The 22,939-nt window shown below is 38.7% G+C and overlaps 1 protein-coding gene across 1 annotated transcript in view; it reads left to right on the top strand.

Moving 5' to 3' along the window:
* The window catches only part of FGF11 (fibroblast growth factor 11), a 344,103-nt gene that overhangs the window by 232,960 nt on the left and 88,204 nt on the right, over nucleotides 1–22,939 (top strand). The window lies entirely within an intron of this gene.

The following is a 22,939-nucleotide window of genomic DNA, read 5'->3' as shown; positions in this document are numbered from 1 at the left end:
ATTGGTAAAGACTACTTGCTTAACTTTTTCTTTTTGTGGCTGGAAGAATGATCGACTATGTGAGTGACAGACTGTTCTATGGTCAAGTCGAAAATGGTGCCTCTTTCCCATGGAGAACAAGCATTAAATGTAGGTGAAAACAAAAAGTCTTTAAAAGTTACCTTTGTCACAAAGAAACACAGTAAAAAGCACTTTAAAATACTCTGTCAGCCCCACAAAGTGGTTTTCAGTAACTTTAAACAGCTTTTAAACTGATAGGAAAAAAGAGTGCTTCCATTTAAAAGTACAGTCTTGTGACAGTCCACTAAAAGAAACTCCTAGCTTTAAAATTACTTTCCTGTAATGAATCTTTAGCATTTAGCATGGCTGTGGAGATAGCCCACCATGGTGCTGCACCTCTGTAGGGCTACCTCTGAATACAGATAAGTTACCACAAGGTATGCACGTCATGTACACCTAGCAGTAACCTTTCTGAATTCAGCTGATAGAGACAAATATAGATGCAGATGCAAGTGTACAGCTACTTGTTTGTTTGTCTTTCAGCTTTTCCCGGTTAGGGGTCACCACAGCGGAACTCCGGTCCACTAATGATTGGCAGTTGTTTTTTTTTTTTTTTTTTTAATGGTGTCGAGTTGCCAGCCCGATGCCCAACCTACAAAGAAGGCACGTCGATTCAACACGTCTTTCGAATGCCCATTCGACCGCGGGGAGGACATGCAGACTCCACACAGAAGGCACTCCCAACCCAAGCCGAGAATCGAATGGGAGAACCTCTTGCTGTGAGGCAACAATGCTACCGCTGCACCACCGCGGCTAGTGACACTGACAAATACTGCAATCACAAATGAGAGCAAGTTAAGCATTGTACAAGACAAGAAAATATATTTTCATATAGTATTACCTATGGTAATCTGTAGATGAGATGAAACATTGTTTAAAAAATGCAGAAACAAAAAATCATGAAAAGATAGATATGAAAAATAAGTATCAGAAATGCAAATGCATGTAATTAATGCCTATATGTCAGATATACTTTCAAATACAGAGAGGGTGGATTTATATCTTGCTACAAATACTAGAATGAAAATAGCATACATCTACTCATACACATACCGGGGAAAAATAATATATATATATATATATATATATATATATATATATATATATATATATATATATATATATATAGGTTTATTTCTAAACTTTGAACTTTCAAACTGTTGACTTTCTTTTGGTCAAGACCATAAGATCGAAGTTTTGAAACTAAAAAATTTAAATAATAAAATAAATAAATAAATAAATAATCTTTTTTTTTTACACTTTTGCAGGGAAGCAAACCCCCCCCCCTCCGCTAATTAAATATGCCAACTCCAAGATCGCACTACAACGAGGAAAACAGTAAATATACTGTTCCACACTGTATGGCGATCTCCATTTAAACAGTTCAAAGTTTCAAAACTTCAATATTATGGTGTCGACCATAAGAAAGTCCACACTTTGAAAGTTATAAATTTAGAATTACATCCGTGTACATATATATATATATATATATATATATATATATAGTTTCACTTTACATGCTCGAGATACTGTAATCTCGAATTTCAGTATCTTGAGACCAGAAGCGCGAAAGTGCAGTTGCTTGAAACTGCATATTGTTGAAAGTTAGTTTGTCGAATCGCAGCTGGTATGCTGTAACTTTAAGGTAAATGGTTTCCAGGTGGGAAAGATGGCAGATTACATGTGGTTATGTTCAGGGGGTTAGGTTGGTGTACAGCTTTTATTATTTTTTGCAAGAATGTGGTTTGGCTTAAAGTTTTGGGACCATTTAGAGGCTAGTTTGGGTGGATAGGTAGGTGTGTGTGTGTGTGTGTGTGTGTGTGTGTGTGTGTGTGTGTGTGTGTGTGTGTGTGTGTGTAAGTGCTGAAAGTGGTGTGTTTTTTATGTGTGTAGTGTGTGTGTTTATCGTGAGATAGGTATAATAGTGTGGAATGGGAGAGTACTGCACGTTCCTTTAGGTTTGCCTTTTTCTTTGTGTTAGTGTGAGCTCGGAGTTGGTATATATAAGTAGCAGGGGTTTGGGGAGTTTGCCCACCTGCTTATACGTGTAGTAGTGGTATGTGTGTTTTCTTTTGTTGTTTTAGTGTATTTATGTTGGGGAGGGTTGGATTTTCCTTTTGGAGTGTTATTTTCAATGTTATGGATGTCGGTTTTTTGGGTTTTCATGTTTTTGCAGTTTCTGTGTTTTGGTCTCAAGATACTGAAATTTGAGATTTCAGTTTCTTGAACTTGTAAAGTAAATCTATATATATATATATATATATATATATATATATATATATATACATTTATATATATATATATATATATGTTAGATATTATGAATTTAAATTAATTATGTTCTAAATATGCTGAAAGAAAAAGCTTGCTTAAATGCAGAAACAGAGTTTAGTAATATGTGATCAGCAACCATACTAAATGACTGTGGCTTAAAAAAATAAGGAACTTGCTTATGAGTGTATTACACACACACATCAAGAAAGCTGAACTTCTTACAGACATGACAAGAATGTAATCTGCTTTCACTGGACAACAGAACATGTTTTTCTAAGAAAGTTTAAAAATGTGCTTTTCTAATCCACAAGGCGTTTTCTTGAAGACAGTTTACTTATCAGCATTTGCACAAGAACAGATGTGTTAGCATTTGCGTCATCAAGGCAGTATCTTTCCAAAAACTAGAGGGTGTGAGTTTAACTAAAATATGTATAAAAAGTCTGTATTAAATCTAGTTATGTTAGGGGTATGGTAGGGACACATTTGGTGTCCTGAGGTAAATGTTATATCTCTCACATCATCTGTACTATATGAGAAGTAAAGTGGAACAGTACTTTAAACTGCAACGTTTGTCCAGTTTGGTTTATTATAAAAGTTATTGGTTACTGCTCTTAAAGACAGGTGCTGCAAAGTATATTCTCTTATCAGTGTATATTCTGCAAGTTTCTGTATGCGACAGACTGTGAATGCAAATATAACCAGACTTTGAATTTTAGCAGAATCCAGCCAGCAAGACCGAGTGTCTTAAGAACACTTCAAATCCCACAGCAAGAAGCAGCAAGCAGTAAGCAGAGAGAGCTCAATATATTTTTTCAATAGCGAGGCAGCTGAGTGGCTAGCACCATATATTTTTCAATGGCAAGCTAGTCTGCATTTGAACCTAATACCTGCATCTGAACCTACACTCTGCATTCAAACACAGGGGGAGTGATGGTAAGCCCTGCAGAGGGTTACTTCAGTTAAATTGCAGTAACTAACATTTGTACGTATGTGTCAATTCTGAACAGAAGTATTCCAGTTTATGCAGCTTGCAGTAGTAAAGTTTTTTAGATGTCTACATCCGGAGTGAGACAGAAGTTCCAGTCGCAGTGACATAATTTCGCTAAAGAAAAGGGGGATATCCACTAGCCCAATAGTTCATTGCCTGTTGTGCTTTCCCAGCTTCTCAAGTGACTTTGAAAAATTTCCAGCCATCTGCAACAACAGCCTGATCACCTGTTTTCTTGCTCACTGGTAAGACTTTTTTCTACGTCACATTTTTTTAGTATGGATGCTATTCGACAGTTTGGATATTAAACAGTTTGGATATTAGATTAAACAGTATGGATATTTTCATGCATAATTCAAGCAAATGTAAAAAATTGCAATGTTGGTATACACAGCACATTAGTAAATGTAAAACCTTATTAGGGCAGGTTGATAGTAAGGCATTATGCAAATGTATTACAATATTTAACTGGTATCTCAAAGAAAACCATGTGAAATATGACAAATGTTTATTGTGTGATTCAACAAAAACTGCATTTTGTGTATTATGTCATAAAAAAGTATTACATGATGTTGCTAAAACAGTAGACTGTAAAGACAGATCTGTTCATGATAAAGAATTAACTAAGGCTAAAGTGTTTCCATTATATTCAGATGTTGAACAGTTATGTCCTGTCACCACATGTGAGTCAAATCAGTTACTGATAGAACCCTTAGCACATTTTGTTACAAAAAAATGTGGTAAACTTCTAAAAAAGAGGCACAATGAGTTCAGGAAGTTTAGACAAGTTATACAAACATTTTTTCAAAAGTGCATAGGAGTTTCAGATTCAGCAGAACAGGTTCCTGAGACATATCAGGCAGACCATGAGGAGACTCCTAAACAACAGTTACAAGATGAAGAAAATAGATTAGCTGAACTGACAGAGACTGACTTCCTTCATACATTGGGAAAGAATAGGAAACTACAGCTGATCTGTGCAAAAGAAATATATTTTATAATATGTTTGTGTTTTGAAAATGGTTAAGCTTACATGGTAGGATGATAGGATCTGACAAATCATTCTCAAATGTTTAAAACTTCCATTCAATTAAAGCAATATATTTATCAGTACTACAGTAAAGTAGAGCATATGACTGCCATTCTTAGCATAGTCAAAAGGTAAACAAAACAGTTCTAATGTATAAAAATTAAATAAAAATAGTTAATAAGAGTAATGATTTAAAGTCACAAGACTGACATGCATGTATTTTCTTTTTATACAACACACAAAAATAACAGGCAGACAACAGCAAATATAAATAATGTAAATATATAAATGTGTTTGTTAAGCTAATATCTATTTATTTTTTTACATTTTTTTATATAATTGTATAGTAACACCAAACAGTTAAAGTTCTGAATTTTAAAAAGAAATAAAATCACGGATGGTATTAGTCAAACAGTCTTTTTAAAATAAATGTCAGAACAGTTAAATAAATAAAAAAATACTGAAATCAAAAGTTAAAAAATATATATGATTAAAGGAAAAATGCTAAAAAGGGTTAACTGAAATGTGAGCTCAGACCTTCCTAAACTGGACGAATAGTTACAGGAAATGTTGAACAGATGAGATAAGAAACAAGACTGCCAAACAAGTGGCTTGAGTTTTTTTAAAAATGTGTTGTTATTAAAACATAATTGTTAAAATGTTCACATGCAACACTATTTGGTAATTATAATAAAACATTACAATTGTGCATATATGTCACTGATAAAAAATAATAAAAAAAAAAAACTTAGTTACATCAAGTATAGCCAACAGATGGGTTACATACAGTTCAAATAAAGTATACAGGAGGGTACAAATAACTACTACTAGAAGAAATAGACAGCAAAGGCAACAGAAAAGAAAACAAAAAATGAATAACCTAATAAAGCAAATGTATAACCAAAGTGTTGGGTTGACATACATTATAAAACAAATAAACAGTGCTGCAGTACTACAGGGGGGGTTACTTTATCAGTTTTACACACTGTGTGAGCAGTATGTATTGCAAAAGGGTCTGAAATAAAGCTAAGAGCAGAAGTTCCTTCTTAACAATACTATTTCAGGGGGGAGGGAAAAACAGGTATTAGTGTATTAGAAACTGGATTAAAAACCTGACAGGATAAGATATTTTACAAGTTGTTAATAGCTATCATAATGGTTATTATTGTATTGTTTAGTATTAAATTGTATTTACAACCTGTTAAACTGTAAAGCTATACAAGAGATAGTTTAAAAAAAACAAGAGATGGCTTAAAATTGATAACAGCTATACAAGAGAGAGTAAAGATATGTATAAATTGAGCAAGAATGGTCACTATTTTTTAATATGTTTTTGACAAAACAATGTTGGTATAAAAAAGAAAATAACAGGACATATGGATTTGGTATCAATTCCACTAGATATTTCTAAAGAGACATAAACATTTTCCAAGATTTTTCTTAATATTAATGCTATTAAATTTGTAAGATTAGACTAAATTTACTTTATAGTCTTTGTATGTACAAATACAGAAGAATTCAGTACAAATTAAATTAATGTCTAGCAATGAATATGTGTGAAAAACAATGTTTTAAAAAATTGGGTTCAGGATAGCTGCTAAATTTAAAAGCATGAATAGCAAACAGTCTGTGTAAATACATACTGAACAGAATACATTGTAATAAGTTTAAAAGTAATTTGCCAAGTTGTAATATCACTGGTTTTACCCCAGTAAAATAATTGCTTTCAAATATTTATTATCTAAGCCCAGTTCAGTACTTTATGTTCACTTCACTGTCAACCAAGATGTTAATGACAGTTGAAAGACATGACCACAATGTTATAAATGATTGCAGTAGCACATGGTTCTTGTCTCTTATAGTTAATTCAACAAGTTGCAAAGAGTTAATGAAACAGTTCTAAGTCATAAATTAAATTCTGTAATTGCAAAGGAATAACTTAATCAAGTTAAACTAAAGCAGACACAGCTCATAACTGATAAAATAATTTCACAGAATGGTCTGCAAAAGAAAAAGTTGTTAAATACATTCAGTTTTGGTAGTAATACTTAATATCATTGTATTAACTATGTAAAATTGCATTTTGATCAAAAGAAGACTAAAAGTTTGTTTCTTGTGTTTTCTATATAATGTGATAAAAAATACATATCAGCATAAAATGTTTTGAGTATGTTTAAAAACAGAGGGAATTGTTAGATATTATGAATTTAAATTAATTATGTTCTAAATATGCTGAAAGAAAAAGCTTGCTTAAATGCAGAAACAGAGTTTAGTAATATGTGATCAGCAACCATACTAAATGACTGTGGCTTAAAAAAATAAGGAACTTGCTTATGAGTGTATTACACACACACATCAAGAAAGCTGAACTTCTTACAGACATGACAAGAATGTAATCTGCTTTCACTGGACAACAGGACATGCTTTTCTAAGAAAGTTTAAAATGTGCTTTTCTAATCCACAAGGCGTTTTCTTGAAGACAGTTTACTTATCAGCATTTGCACAAGAACAGATGTGTTAGCATTTGCATCATCAAGGCAGTATCTTTCCAAAACCTAGAGGGTGTGAGTTTAACTAAAATATGTATAAAAAGTCTGTATTAAATCTAGTTATGTTAGGGGTATGGTAGGGACACATTTGGTGTCCTGAGGTAAATGTTATATCTCTCACATCATCTGTACTATATGAGAAGTAAAGTGGAACAGTACTTTAAACTGCAACGTTTGTCCAGTTTGGTTTATTATAAAAGTTATTGGTTACTGCTCTTAAAGACAGGTGCTGCAAAGTATATTCTCTTATCAGTGTATATTCTGCAAGTTTCTGTATGCGACAGACTGTGAATGCAAATATAACCAGACTTTGAATTTTAGCAGAATCCAGCAGGCAAGACCGAGTGTCTTAAGAACACTTCAAATCCCACAGCAAGAAGCAGCAAGCAGTAAGCAGAGAGAGCTCAATATATTTTTTCAATATATATATATATATATATATATATATATATATATATATATATATATACATTTATATATATATATATATATATATATATATATAAATATAGATATAAATATATATATATATATATATATATATATATATATATATATATATATAGATATGCAGATAGATATGGATATAGATGTAGGGGTTCACTACATAATACCAAAATTCCACAATCCAGAGACTTTGAATACAGACGACCAGAATCTCGAGATTGCGGAATCTTGAAAGCAGTGAATGGGGATTGCCGTACAGTGTGGAAATGAACTGTGCCATTCACTCCACTCTAGTGCGAGCTTGGAGTTGGTATATTTAAGTTGCAGGGGGTGAGGGGGGTGCAGGGGCGCTTGACCCCTGCATAAACGTTAGAACAGTTTGCTTTATGTTTTACTTTTTTTTTTTTTTTTTTTTTTTTTTAGTTCATGATTCCGGAATCTCGAGATTCTGGTCCTCTGTTTTCAGAGTCTTGGGATTGTGGAATTTCAGTATTACATAGTGAACCCAGATGTATATATATATATATATATATATATATATATATATATATATATATATATATATATCTCACATATCTTATGACTCAGCCATAGATAAAAGCTGTTAAAGATATGAGTAAGCCACAGCCCATATTTGTGATATAATCACATTGTAGTGCATGGAGGGCAATGATTATACTCCGATATTTGGAAAAAGACAAATCAGTTAAACACCAGAGTGATGTAAGACCCAACATTGACACCTGTTAATCACCCCCTGCTTAAGTTTTTAAGGTCGGCTCCCAGGCAAGGCAATAAAATCTGGCAGCACTGACCAGCAAATAACAGTGGCAGAAATAAAGAATTGGTTCTGCCTGCTGACCGTTAGTAGTGTGCCCTGACTTCTTGTAATAAACGTAGAAAGTTAGCACAATAACAGAATGTGCGTTTGCCTGTATTTTTTGATGGACACAAAGTCTGAAACCTAAATGCATGTCATTATTTAGTGTCTTCAATAAGTAATTATAAGAAAACAACGGCCTTTATGCGAAACAGACCAAACATACAAGGCAAAAGTCTGGGCATTCTGCAAAAATCTGGACATTTAAAAGGCATGGGAATGTGAGTGTGAACAGAAGAGACTGTGATTAACTGTCTTCCTGACAGCACTCACTACATTCTTTATGTTTTTTCTTTTTACTTCAACTAGTAGTACATGGAGCAGATAAAAGCTCCACACACTACAAAGAATTATAATCAAGTCTCCTATCCTAACTAAATTGTTATTTGTTTTTGACGTGGATTCCAAGACATTCATCTCAAAGGATCTTCTTCTTTTGGCTATTCCCAGTTAGGGGTCACAACAGCACATCATCTGTCCACTCATGATTGGCAGTGGGGTTTTACGGTATCGAGTTGCCAGCCTGGCACCCAACCTTCCACAGAAGGCACACACATGCACGCACTCACACCTACGGCCAATTTAGAGTGTCCAATCCATTTACTGCATGTCTTTGGGATATGGGAGGAAACTGGAGCATCCGGAGGAACCCTACGCGACCACAGGGAGGACATGCAGACTCCACACAGAAGGCACCCCAGCTGAGGATTGAACCAGAGAACCTCTTGCTGTGAGGCGGCAACACTAACTGCTGCACCACTGCAGTCGCCCACCTCAAAGGATACTTAATACAAATAAATTAAAGTGCTTTGGGGAAGGGCCACACAGCCCACCACCATTGCCAAGGTCCCCAAAGGCACAGAGGGACTCAGAGGAGGAGTCCCCTGTGAAAGCTCCTGTAGGCAGATGGAGGTGTGCCCAGCTGGCTCAGGCCTTAGTAATGAGGCAACACATAGCACACATGCTCTGACACTGTAGAGTCCCCAGGGACTGACACCACTCTCTCTGACTCGCACACACAGTAAAATGGATGACACACATCACATTACCTGTAATTTACCATGTATAGGCAGTGTACTGTGTGCATCCAACACAGGTGGCCCTCAAGCACTGTCCTCACAACTGCTGCAGGCTCAAGGTAAGTCAGTCTTCTTAACAATAAATGAATGGATTAGTATGTTTTGCTAGCATATCTATGGTAATGCTGCATACATACAAGGGAATGGGGTGGCCTACTAGGATAGCAGCACACAGCTGACAGCTATGTAAGACACTAAGAAATGTCTGGCGAAAAACTGGCCTCCACACACTATGCAGTAATACCCAAGGTGGCAAATCCCACTGCAGTATATGTGTTGGGACAACTAACTGGGGGGGTCATAGGTCACAGGCATGGATGTCAGTGTGAGGGTCCTATATCCTTGAATCCGCACAGCAATTCAGCTGTAGAAAACAAGAGAGAAATGTCTAGTAAAGGCACACAAATGGTGGCAATGTTGAATTACCCCCCCTACAGACTCACACAGTGATAGCACAGCAGGACTCGCAATTGCAGTAAGGCTATGAAGGGTAAGACGTCTGAAACACAAATGTATGCCATTACAGTCTTGACCTGTGCTCTTTACTGATATTCCTCTAGTCTCCAAGACAGGGCACAATAGTATCGTAAATGGAGCCAAAATGTAAATCAAATACCAGCACAGTCTGTACAAATGTGTACAGTTGACAAGTGTGCCCCCCCATATATACCCACAGAAATGCATGTATGTTTGCAGGGAAATAGCAGCATAGCACACATTGGCAGGGCTGTACCAATACACATGAAAACATGTTGCCTGTCCACAATATGCAGGGTTCAATGTGCTCTGTGTATGTGTGGTTAATACTGTCAGGATCTGGCCAGCACGTTCTCCTGGCAGTCATCTTGTAGTGCCCTATGTACAGTGCCATCTTTGACAGGGCAATGTGCAGACAACTGCAGTGCCAACTGTTATGCATGTCAGTGACACCCACTGCTCTGCCACTGACATACTTGAAAGTCACAGTGCTATGTGACATATACTACACATATAATGGACATCTTGAAGGATGTGTAGCCGAGGTGCCAAGGCTTTTGTGAATATAAGTGTTTTTTGGTACTGTTGCCAGTGGTTATTCTCAATAATCCTTTTTTCTTATGTTTGCTTTTACATATAATGGACATGCCTGCACAGCTGAATGCACTCTGTACCCACACCCATAACTCCCAACCTCTGACAGCAAGAAGGCTGGACAAGGGTAGAAATAAATGTGGAACAAAGGCACAATGATAGGCATGTGTTGTAAATATCGTCCTTACATACTGATGAAGTTGGTAAGGTGAGGGGTTTGCAGTAGTGGGAATTGTCTGCAGGTTATGTAGTCTGAAACACTAATGTCTGTGATTATTTTGTAACATCACTCTTCAATTATATGTAACTAACTTGCCATAAAAACAGAGTTTACATAGAGAGGATGAAACCTCTAGCCAAACACCTGGACAACCTGCCAAAAAATGTACAGGTGAGAAGTATGGCCACACAAGGATATGACATCTCAGGTTAGAAAGATACCACACAAGCAGGCGATCCCCAGCCAGTATATCACCAGGTTACTGGACTGTTTACACAGAGCGTCATCACTCAACTGGCTGTAGCCACACCTCACAAATGGCCTTGTTGGGCAAGAATGTACATAGCTGCCCTCATAATATTTCATAGTTTCATAGTTTTATAGTTTAGTACTAGGCTATCTGCCCTGGGGCATTTATAAGCCTAGCCATAGTGATGTGGCTTTCGCCACCCCATGTAATGGTACAAAAGTGTACAGAATAGATTTAGAATACTGTGCCTCTGTCTAGTAGTGACACAGTGAAGACCACCTTACGTAATAAAATTAGTTTACTGTGCCTCTGTCTAGTAGTGACACAGAGATGACCCCTGGGGTAAACCTACGATCTCCCATCCACTCGTCAAGATTTCTCTTGAAGAGAGTCGGTGAGGGGCTCTGCCTAACATGAACTGGGATTCTGTTCCAGAGAAAGGGAAGCCTCTGAGATATGAATCTGTCCCTCCAGCATGTCCTATTCATATTTGTGCTGAGGTTTAAATCTTTAGCTCTCATGGTTCTGATGGATTTGGATTTTCTGAGGTAGAGCATGTCCATCAATTCCTGATTGGACATGGCCTTGTACGTCAGGCACAGATCACCTCTGAGCAGGCGGTATGCTACTGAATAGAGCTGGCGTTTCTTTAGTCTGGCAGCATATGACATATGTTGGAGACCCTTGATCCTCTTGGTGAGGTACTTTTGGGGTCTCTCTAGCTGTTGCAAGTGCCGGGTGAGGTACATACCAAATGGGGCATTGTACTCAATCATGGTCCTGATAAGGGAGGAGTATAGGGGTACAATGACCTCCTTTGATCTGGATGTGAATCCCTTCATGATAAGGTGGGCAAGGTAGAAAGTCTTTCTAACCACTTTGGCAATGTGGGTGTCAAATGAGAGGTCACTATCGACTTGGGTCTCCAGGTCTCTGATTACTTTTTCTGTACTCAGTGGGTTACTGTCTATGTGATAATTTGTGGGTACTTTGTTTTTCCCAAAGGGGATGACTATACATTTTTTGGCATTTAGTTTAAGGCCATGACTCCAGCACCAGTTGTCCGTTTCAGTGAGGCCTTTCGGTAGGATGTATGTGTCAGCTGGTGTATTGACTATGGCACCTAGTTTGCAGTCATCTGTGAACTTTGTCAGCCACAACCCTCCCATGTTTGCTTTCACATCTGAGAAATAAATGCCAAACAAGAGGGGTCCCAGGACAGAGCCCTGAGGGACACCACTTGTGACTGGCTTTGAGTCTGACATGGTTCCAGCTATTTTGACTTTATGGGTTCTATCCTTTAGCCAGTTTGCCACCCATCTTGTGACATATGGATTTACATTTAAGCTGTTGAGCTTGTCTATGATGCCAGAGTGGGGTATTGTGTCGAAAGCTTTAGCCAAGTCCAGGTAGGCTGTATGGACTGCTTTGCCCTCGTCAATGGCTCTAGTGACTGTTTTGAAAAAGTCAACCAGGTTCAAAAGGCAGGATCTGCCCTTTACAAAGCCGAACTGGGTGGGATCAAATGTCTGTAAGTCCCCAATGTCTCTGTTTATGAGTTCCATAATGATTCTTTCTATAGCTTTGCAGACCAGGCTGGTTAAGCTTATGGGGCAGTAGTTACCAGGGTCTGTAGAAGTGCCTCCTTTGTGGAGTGGGACTACTGTTGCTGTACGCCAGTGTTCAGGTACATATCCTGTAGTAAGGTTAAAGTTAAATAGCATTTTTATGTGCGGGTTTAGCTCTTCTTGGAGTTCATGTAGCATGCAACCCGGGATACCGTCAGGTCCCATTGATGCTGTGTTTTTTGCTTCACTGTGGGCGGTTCTCACCTGGACATCTGATATGACAGGGAGGTTACATTCAGCTGGGATAAGTATTTCTTCTTTTGGGGGTGAGGGAGGGGAGAAATTTGCACTGAACCTGTCTGCCAGAATGTTGGCAATATCTGTGGGTTCAGTGTATTTTTTGTCATTGTGAACTAACTCTGAACATATCTGAGGGTTTCCACCCAGGTTTCTAACATAGCTGAAGAAGGCCTTGTGGTTATCTTTAGTGTCCATAGCGATTTTTCTCTCAAAGTTGGCCTTGGATGTTTTTATGAGAGAACGTAGCTTTCTACTAGTGCTGATCAGAGATGCCTTCTCTTTATAGGATTTTGTTCTGTCGTGCAGTAGCTTCCGCCTGCCCTTGGTGGAGAGGGTCTTGGTTTTATTTGGGATTGCATGATCCATGCATTCTTGGAGATGTCCGTAGAAAGCATTTGTGAAGGATTCTGCATTGTGGGATGTGGTTTCCACTGGCCCAGTGGGCTTAAAGGATACCATCTCAGTTTTAAGAAGTGTAAAGTCAGCTTTTGAGAAGTTTTTCACTGTAGTCTTTTGTGTTGGGGGTGGAGGTGGGATATGTATATCCAGGGTGATTAGTTTGTGGTCAGATCTCACTAGTGAGGGGTATACTTCCGGTGTGGAGAACTTTGTCCCCATGTTCGTAATGATCAGGTCTAGTATATTATCTCCCCTTGTGGGAGAGGTGACTAGCTGTTCCATTGCATTTGAATTTATGAATTCCAGGAACCTTTGGGCTAGGGTGTTTGGGCTAGAATAATGCACCCAGTCTATGTTAGGGTAGTTGAAGTCTCCCAATATGATGGTGTTTGGTGAGACATTCATATCCTCCAATGTCTTCAGGAAGGCTGAATGGGGTTCCTGAGATTGGGAGGGTGGTCTGTAACATGCTACCAGTTGTACAGCAGTTTTGCCTATGGTTAGTTGCACCTGGATGGTCTCTGATGCTTCATGTGTTGCCACTAATCTGGAGGTGTGGGTGTCCTTGATGAATATGGACACTCCCCCTCTCTTTTTGGTTTGGCCCAAGTTTTGGGCAACTAGTATCCTCTGGGAAAACACTGTGATGATCTGAGGATGTCTGGCTCTAGGTAATGACGCAATACATTGCAGTGTTGGACTACAGATATGTCAGAAAATGTCTGCTAAACAAACCCAGTACCCTGAGGAAAGTCCTGTGTATTCCTGAGAGTCATGGCTGTAGCACACAAAACCCTGGACTGGAGTACACCTATCTCTGAAATGGAGTCCCACTCTAAATATAACTCTAACTCCTACACTTAGAGAATCACAGGACATGTAGGAACCCACATCGGAACATATGACAGCATTGTGTATATATGTCTGTGCATACAGACAGCTATGTACACCTTAACTGTCCCCATACACACACATCAGACAGGATTACCCTCAGCAAGCTGTAGGTGGCCCATATGTGATATATCTGCATCTGTTGCCTGAGATAAACACACACACTCACACACACACACACACATACACACACACACACACACACACACACACACACACATATATATATATATATATATATATATATATATGTATATATATATATAGGCAACAGATAACAATATATGTCAAGCACACACACATAGATGTGGGGAAGTGGGAGACAGACAGTGATAGAGAGAGACACAGGGGGACACAGACAGAGTGAGTCACAATCACAGATACCCTGAATGGCATACACTGATATCCTGCTGTGGTCTAAGTATTAGGAGACTGTTCACACTCAGTACACTTCACATTGCCCTACTTTACAAGATCTGCTGCTGTCATTCACCTTAGAAGTACCATTGGACACCTATCACCCCTATAAGCTCTGTAGCGCATGCGATAACTGTGTAACATTATAGTCCAAATAACTAAATAGGTACGGGTTCTAAGGCTAAGGATGAGAAGTATGAAGGGTTGTATGAAAAGCTGGACACTAAGGATTGAAAATAGGACCTGTACCGATTGGCTGGACAGAAGGACCAAGCTAGGAAGGATGTGCAGCAGATAAGGGTGATAAAGGATAATGAGGGTAATGTACTCACAAATGAGGAGAGTCTGTTTTGCAGATGGAAAGAGTACTTTGACAGGCTGTTGAATGAAGAGAATGAGAGAGAGTAGGTTGGATGATGTGGGTATGGTGAATCAGGATTGCAAGCAAGGAGGAAGTAAGGATAGCTATGATGAGGATTAAGAATGGAAAGGCTGTTGGTCCAGATGACATATCTGTGGAAGCATGGAGGTGTTTAGGAGAAATGGCAGTGGTCGTTTTAACCAGATTGTTTAATGTAATCTTGGAAAGTGAGAGGATGTTTGAGGGGTGGAGAAAAAGGGTTTAGGTACCAATTATAAGAATAAGGATGATGTGCAGAGCTGTAGTAGCTACAGAGGGATAACACTGATCAGTCACAGCATGAAGTTATGGGAAAGAGCATTGGAAGCTAGGCTAAGAAGGGAGGTGAGGATTACTTATCAGCAGTATGGTTTCATGTAAGGAAAGAGTAGTACAGATGTGATGTTTGCTCTGAGAGTGTTGATGGAGAAGTATGGAAAAGGTCAGAAGGAATTGTGCTGTGTCTTTGTGAACTTAGAGAAAGCATATGACAGGGTGCCTAGAGAGGAGTTGTGGCATTGTATGAGGAAGTCAGGAGTGGCAGAGGACTCTGTAAGAGTGTTACAGGATAGGTACAAGGGTAGTGTGACAGTGGTGAATTTTGCGGTGGGAGTGACAGGTGCATTTACGGTGGAGGTGGGATTACATCAGGATTCAGCTCTGAGCCCTTTCTTATTTGCAATGGTGATGGACAGGTTGACAGACAAGATCAGACAGGAGTCCCTGTTGACTGTGATGTTTGCAGATGACATTGTGATCTGTAGTAAGAGTAGAGAACAGGTTGAGGAGACCCTGGAGAGGAGGAGATATGCTCTAGAGAGAGGAGGAATGATGGTCAGCAGGACTAAGACAGAATATATGTGTGTGACTGGGAGGGAGGATAGAGGAATGAGGGTTTGCAAAGGTGGATGAGTTTATATACTTGGGATCACCAGTTCAAAGTAATGATGAATGCGGGGGAGAGGTGAAGAAGAGAGTACAGGCAGGATGGGGAGGGTAGAGAAGAAGTGATTTGTGACAGACGAGTACCATTAAGAGTGAGAGGGAAGATCTACACAATGGTAGTAAGACCAGCTATGTTATATGGGGTGGAGACAGTGGCACTGACAAAAAGGCAGATGTCAGAGCTGGACGTGGCAGAGTTAAAGATGTTAAGATTTGCACTGGGTGGGACGAGGGTGGACATGATTAGGGATATGTATGTTAGAGGGTCTGCCCAGGTTGGACAGTTTGGAGACAAAGCCAAAATGTTGCAGGATTATATTGGTTTGGACATGTGCTGAGGAGGGATGCTGAGTATATTGGGAAAATGATGGTAAAGATGAAGCTGCCAGGTAAGAGGAAAAGAGGAAGGCTTAGGATAATGTGTATGGATGTGGTGATATAGGTCATTAAGGTGGTTGGTGTGACAGAGCAAGACGCAGAGGACAGGAGGAAATGGAGACAGATGATCCGCTGTGGCGACCCCTAATGGGAACAGCCAAAAGAAAGGGAAGGAGATGTTGTAATGTCAGTCTTCACAGGTTGCCAATGATTTGCCAGACATAACACAACTCTATGAGTAAAGGACTACAAATATGAGGCACATATATAGTCAGTGTGCATAACACTGGACAGTTGAATGGTATGAGCTCAGTGTATCACATGCAGTTCAACACACACATCTGCAAGAGTATTTCACTATGCAAATATCCTGAATAGGTCTCTCACATTTCTGACACAAACATGTATATCATAGTTGCATTCACAATTAACATATGGATATCTACGACATCCCAGTAGCTGGCCTAGCAGTGTCACAGTCAGTATTGTTCAATGCACACTCCAGTAGTAGTCATATGTGAGACATCCTTTCCTGGAGTGACTCAGGGGCCTGAGTTGTGATCTATGTCACTGCAGACAGAACCAGTTGCTATAGCCATAGGTTCTGCTTAGCAATATATCAGTACAGCAAGTCTTGTGACATATTTGTTGCACTTCCTATTTCCCATTATTACATATTCCCTACTGCATTCCATTACATGCTTACTTGTTTGACATACCTTTTTTTTGCAAGTATGGTTGGTTTTATTCCAATATGTGTTGCTTGGTTTCTTTGTCCATCCCCCCCCCCCCCAGATGTAGGGTATGCATCTGTTTCACATAGGCAGCATTTTGCCTTTTGTAGGTAATGCTCATGACCAGATGATGGCCTGTGCACCAACTGGTGTCCCACACTTGCTAACTGCATGCAGAACAGCTGTGGTGTTATTCCTATAGCCAATGACATGGCAACACACTCCTATAATTGAGTGCTTCATGTGGGTGTTACCCCTTTTCCTTGCCTGTGAGGGAGACTTCATGGAGGTGTGTGACCAACAGCATCACAGAGGGTAGTTGGAAATACCTCTTACAATGAAAACTGTGGAAGACAGCCCAATAAACTGGGGAGAATGTTCCAGACATAGGGACAGAATGTAAGTATTGCTGTTATACAACTGAATTAATGCTAGTTTAACAGGGTTTGTGTGGACATGGCTTTTCTGTGTGATATTAAGTCTGATAGTGTTATATGGTTGACATAACTCTCAACTGTAGGGCTATCCACAGACTGACCAGATTTTGGACTCTTATGTTTGGTGTGTTCCTCAGACACTTTTATGTCTTTGTAAAATCAGTAGCATACTGTGGGGATTGCAGTCAGTAAATGATACCATCCATTTGTGTTTCTGACTTCATATCCCTCAGAAAAGATATGTTACAACAAACCCTGTTACACCAGCAACTGTCTCAGTTTAAAACAGCAATATTTCACATATGCCCCTGTTTTGGGGCCTCTGTCCCCCAAGTATATCAGGCTTTGTCCAGATGTCATGCAGTAAGAGAGTGATAGGTAAGGTATATCATTATTTAGTGTCTTCATTCCTGATATCATCCCAGTGATGTATCAGACTGCCAGACATGTTATGTGTAAGAGGCCTTATATATGAGGACAAAGCCTGGGACTATGGACAGTTGAGAGGTCTGTGTATTTATGGTGATTGTTGAGAGACTGCCAGGATTGTGTAGCAGTGTAGTGTGTCAATGTTATTTGGCCTGTGCATAGAGGGAGTGGATGTATGTGTTGTGGCACCTTTTCTATCTGCCTATGCATGCTGCTCCAGTTTCTGGTGGTCTATCAGCTGTATATGTTTGTAGGGGCAGACTGAGACATGTCCCATACCACGGTCAGGCTTCATACTACACTGTGAATTGGGCCAGTATATGTAAGGGTCATGTGTGAGTGGCAAACATGTTGAGATGTTCTTGTTCACACAGTCCTTATACTGTACTGTTTATTTGGCTTACAGGTATGTCACTGTGACTGTGGTGGAATGGGTTGTGGGTATGCACTTTCACACTGGTGTCTGTTTTTCAATGCTGTTACATCCCTGTAGTGCCTGATATATTTGCAAATAAATGTGTAATTCCCCATAGCAGATTTGGGTTAGTGTTGTGTCAGTCTGACTGTAGTTTGGACAGTGCGTGGTGACATGCTTAGCAGCATGCCTCCCAACTGTCCTGAATTACTCAGTTTTTACTACATTTTGGGATCCAAATAATGGGGTGCCACGATTCCCAAGTGGCACCCCTTCATTTTCAATTTTTTTTCTTTTTTTTTCTTTATTTATTTTTCGCGCTTTTTGTGCTGATGTCATTGCATGCGCGATGACATCAGCTCCATCAGGGCTACCAGCCTGTCGGAATTCAGCTCGCGCACATATTTCTGGCTCTGGTTTCAAATGCTTTGCGAGCGGGAATGGCGAGAATGGCAGGATTTGCTTTGTGGAATTATTTAGAACAACGAGAATGGATTGTGGGGGCTTGTTCAACTTCATGCTGAAAACTGAGTGTGGCTGTATGGAGAACAGAAAGATTTGCTTTGTGGATTTATTTAAACAGCAAGAGCGGATTGTGGGTGTATTTTAGAAGGCTTGCTCATGCTGAAACTGACAACGCTCACTTGTCCGGCTGTTCAAATGCTGAAACAGAGAAGTAAGAATACTATTTCTGAAAGTGTGTGTGTGTGTGTGTGTGTGTGTGTGTGTGTGTGTGTGTGTGTGTGTGTGTGTGTGTGTGTGTGTGTGTGTGTGTGATCTTTTTAACAAGTATTCACTCAGCCCAGACATCAAATTCAGCTTATGCAACTTTGAGCCAGCCGCTATAAAAAGTATCTATAAAAACATAAGTTTTCTAGAAAACAAATGGTGTTACTTCCATTTTGCCCAAAACATTTGGCAGAAACTTCAGTGTCTGGGACTGTCTTTGCTTTATGTTTCCAATACTTATTTCCAAATGAACATGTGAAAGATTCTTGCTTTTTAGCATTTCTTTAAGTTGAAGTGGTATTGTCTATATGTAAAGATTCTGCAGGACAGTTTTCATCCAAGGCATTACCTGTTTAGTAAACCTCAAAAGGCCAATACAATAGGTGTAATAAAAAAACAATGCTTCCCTTTATATTCCCAATATGTTTTTGGAATGTAAGTAGACTTACTATGTGTTTTGCCTCCTTCATAGGATGGCATGGGAGAGTGCATTGCCTTTTAGGGGAAAAGAATGGTTGATTTGCTTACTGTCACGGGTGTTCTTGTCAGAGAATAAAACAGGATTGATGAACTTCAGAACAAACTTCTAGCTGGCATTCCACCATCTCTTAAACAGAGCAGGCTTGTTAAACATGAAGAACAATGCACTGTAAATAGGTAATGGATAACAAAAGTAGATATCAGTTGATGGTTTTGTAAGTGCAATTGCTCACAATTTGAAACTGTGACAAAGACCTTAAGTCTGTCTCTGTGACAACTATGCAGCAACCATATTATGCATATGCTTTATTTTTTATAGTTATGTCATTGGGAATGATAAATAATCATGACTGTTTATTTGTAACACATTATTATTTAAGAAGACATGACTAATTTATGTTCTGCACATTCCCATTCACTAGCTACAGAGTAACATTAGTCATGTCTTTGGGCAGAAAATGAAGCAATGTGCTAATTTCATTTGTTTATTTATTTATTTTCCAGGCAGAGCAGTGATCTGATAGATCTTTTTCACAGTCAGACTAGGAGTGGTGTTTGGTTAAGTGCCTTATTCAGAGTCACACAGTTAGGCAATGAAGGCTGAGGGAATCAAACCTTGCACCTCCAGACAACAAGAAATAGCTCATCAGACTATAGGCAAAGAGAAAGAAATAGGGGTCTCCTAAATGAAAGACCAGCACTGGTAGAGTTTTTAATGCAATCTAGAACAGAAGCTGCAGTTAAAAAAATTATTAGGAAAGCATATAAAATATTGCATGATAATTATAAGAATCAATTAGAGGAGCTTGGAAAGGATTGGGGCGAGAGACTGGGTAAGCATTTCACAAAGAAACAATGGAGGGATATATATCTCCCAAATATTTAACAAAGTCTAGAAGATTTAGGATCTTTGCCTGGAAGTGTTTACATAGGTATTTTTATATCCCAAGTAGACTCCAATTTTTCCTCAGGTGGATAGCAAATGTAGGAGGTGTGACGGGCAAGAAAGAGGTAGCTGGGAACATATTTTTTGGAAGTGTGATGAATTGGCAGACTTTTGGGATTCCCTATGGCCCACTCTGTCAGGGATACTGGTGGACACTGTGGAAGGAGACTTTTATGATGAAAATGTTCAGAATTGGGCAGTTTTGTCATTACTGGTTCATGCATTTTGTTTCATTGCCTACAGCCTACTGGAAAATGTTCAAATAATAAATGTAAAATGCACTCTTTCTAACAAGTGTGCTGTAGTATACAAGGAATACAATTTAATAAAGTCAGGAAGGTATATCAAAGAAAACATGTATGTTTCTTGTTTTGTGTGCAAGGGCCCAATGATTTGAAAACAGCCCAAAGGTAATCTTTATCCACCACTGGCCAGATGCATTTTCTTTGAATGTGGTGTGGGTTTCAATGCTGTTTCAAGGGCAGAGAAGTTTTAATGCCAAGTCTATTTTCATTGTGAGACAGTGCTGCTTTGTTTAGCAGATGTCTATTGGTGTTTGTGCATTGGGCTGTAAAATGTAAAAATAAAATCAAAATAATCATTGTATTAGTAAAGCAGTATGCACACATTAGTGCTTATGGTAATGGGGTGAAATAGCCAGATAATGGGATATTGGAATGGCCACAGGGGGACTCTGGTGCCATATTTTGGTTGTCTGTTCTTCAGTTTGCATTTGAAAGTTGGTATCCCACAATTCCATTGGAGTGGGTGGGGTTACATAATTATGTATGCACTTTTTATGTTAATCAGTGTATAGATTTGTACCTATTTTTCATGGCCCTTGTCCAGATTTTTGATGTTTCCAGGTTGAGAGGTATGCTTAGCAGCTGAGTGTAATTTCCCTAATGTGATGTTATGTCCAGATATTTGTAGGATGTACTGTTGCTTGGCCCCCATACGTGTTGTGTATTTCTGACACATCAGTGGGATAATGTGAGGATTTACGTCACTAACTAGTGAGAAGTAACTGAGTGTTGGACTTGTGCTATTTCAATCAATATATGTTAGGACAGACAGGAGGGTGTTACTGCAGCAACTGTGTCAGCTTATCTACTACAGTATTTCAGATATGTCCCTATTTTCATGACTTTCTCCCCCCACTTTGTAAGGCTTGGTCCAGATTCATTGCACTAAGGGGTTCTGACCCTACCACTCAACTGGCCAGATTGCTTCAGAATGTCCAGGTTTATTGCTCATATTTCTGGTCTATTCCACAGATTCATTATTTTTATTTCCCTGGTAAATCACTGTGATGATCTGAGGATTTCAGACAGTGAATGATGACATACATTTCAGTTTCAGAACTCAGATAATTCAGAACATGTATGCTGAAACAAGCCCTGTCACTCTGGCAACATTCTACATTTATAAGAGCAATATTTAAAATATGTCCCTAGTTTTAGCCCATTGTTCCCCCATTTGGACAGCCTTTGGTCAGATTTCTTGCACTAAGAGGTTGAGAGGTATGGTTCTGAGGTATGACCCCCACTATGTGTTATGAGTGTATAAATATATATATATATATATATATATATATATATATATATATATATATATATATATATATATATCTAAGCATATATATACACACACACACACACACACACACACACATATATATATCTATATATATCTATATATCTATCTATATATATATATATATATATATATATATATATATATATATATATATAAGGATACCTGTTATTTAATCGACCATCCTAAATGTCAAGTATTGGAAGTTCAAATGGGGAAATTCGAAAAATAGAAATGTCAAAGCCGTGGAAATTTGAATTCTTTCCCAGGGAAAGAATTTGGTTGGCTGTTTCCGTGGCTTAGATGGTGCAAGAGTTACAGATCAGGTTAAGGTAAGTATGTGAGTGTGATGGACATTGGGGTTAGGGTGCAGGTAAGGTAAGTGTGTGAAAGTGACAGTTATTAGGGTTAGGACTCGGGTAAGGTAAGTGTGTGATAGTGACGGACTTTAGGGTTAGGGCACGGCTAAGGTAAGTGTGGATAGTGATGGACTTTAGGGTTAGGGTGTGGGTAAGGTAAGTGTGCGATAGTGATAGACCTTAGGGTTAGGGCTTGGGGTAGGGTTAGTGCATAGATAGTTGTGTATGTAAGGTGTAATGTAAGTTTATTAGGTTTTTGGTGTGCTTGTGTTGTCTGTGTGTTTTTCGGAACAGCAAATTTATAAATGTATATATATATATATATATATTTTTTTTTTATATGTATATCTCTATTTATATTGTGTATATGTATATATATATATATATATATATGCATCTCCATACATACATACATACATGTGTATATGTATGTATATATACAAAACTTGACTGATTGTACAGAATCTTTTCCCTATTGTTGAATTATTCTACTGCATTATCCTTACAACTCAAATGGCGTGGTGGTACATTGCTCTGACTATGGTATACAGGACCCTGGGTTTGAGACTTGGCAGGACTGATTATTTTGTTGCTAGGCAGAACAGTGGCTGATGGAACAGAGTGATTAAAGCAGTTTTAAACAGTTGCAAGCAGGTTTGCACAGTTTT

This window comes from Protopterus annectens, chromosome 7.part0 (genome assembly GCF_019279795.1).
Source record: "Protopterus annectens isolate FY-2018-M chromosome 7.part0, PAN1.0, whole genome shotgun sequence".
NCBI lineage: Eukaryota > Metazoa > Chordata > Ceratodontiformes > Protopteridae > Protopterus > Protopterus annectens.
This window is presented reverse-complemented; position numbering and strand designations above follow the sequence as displayed.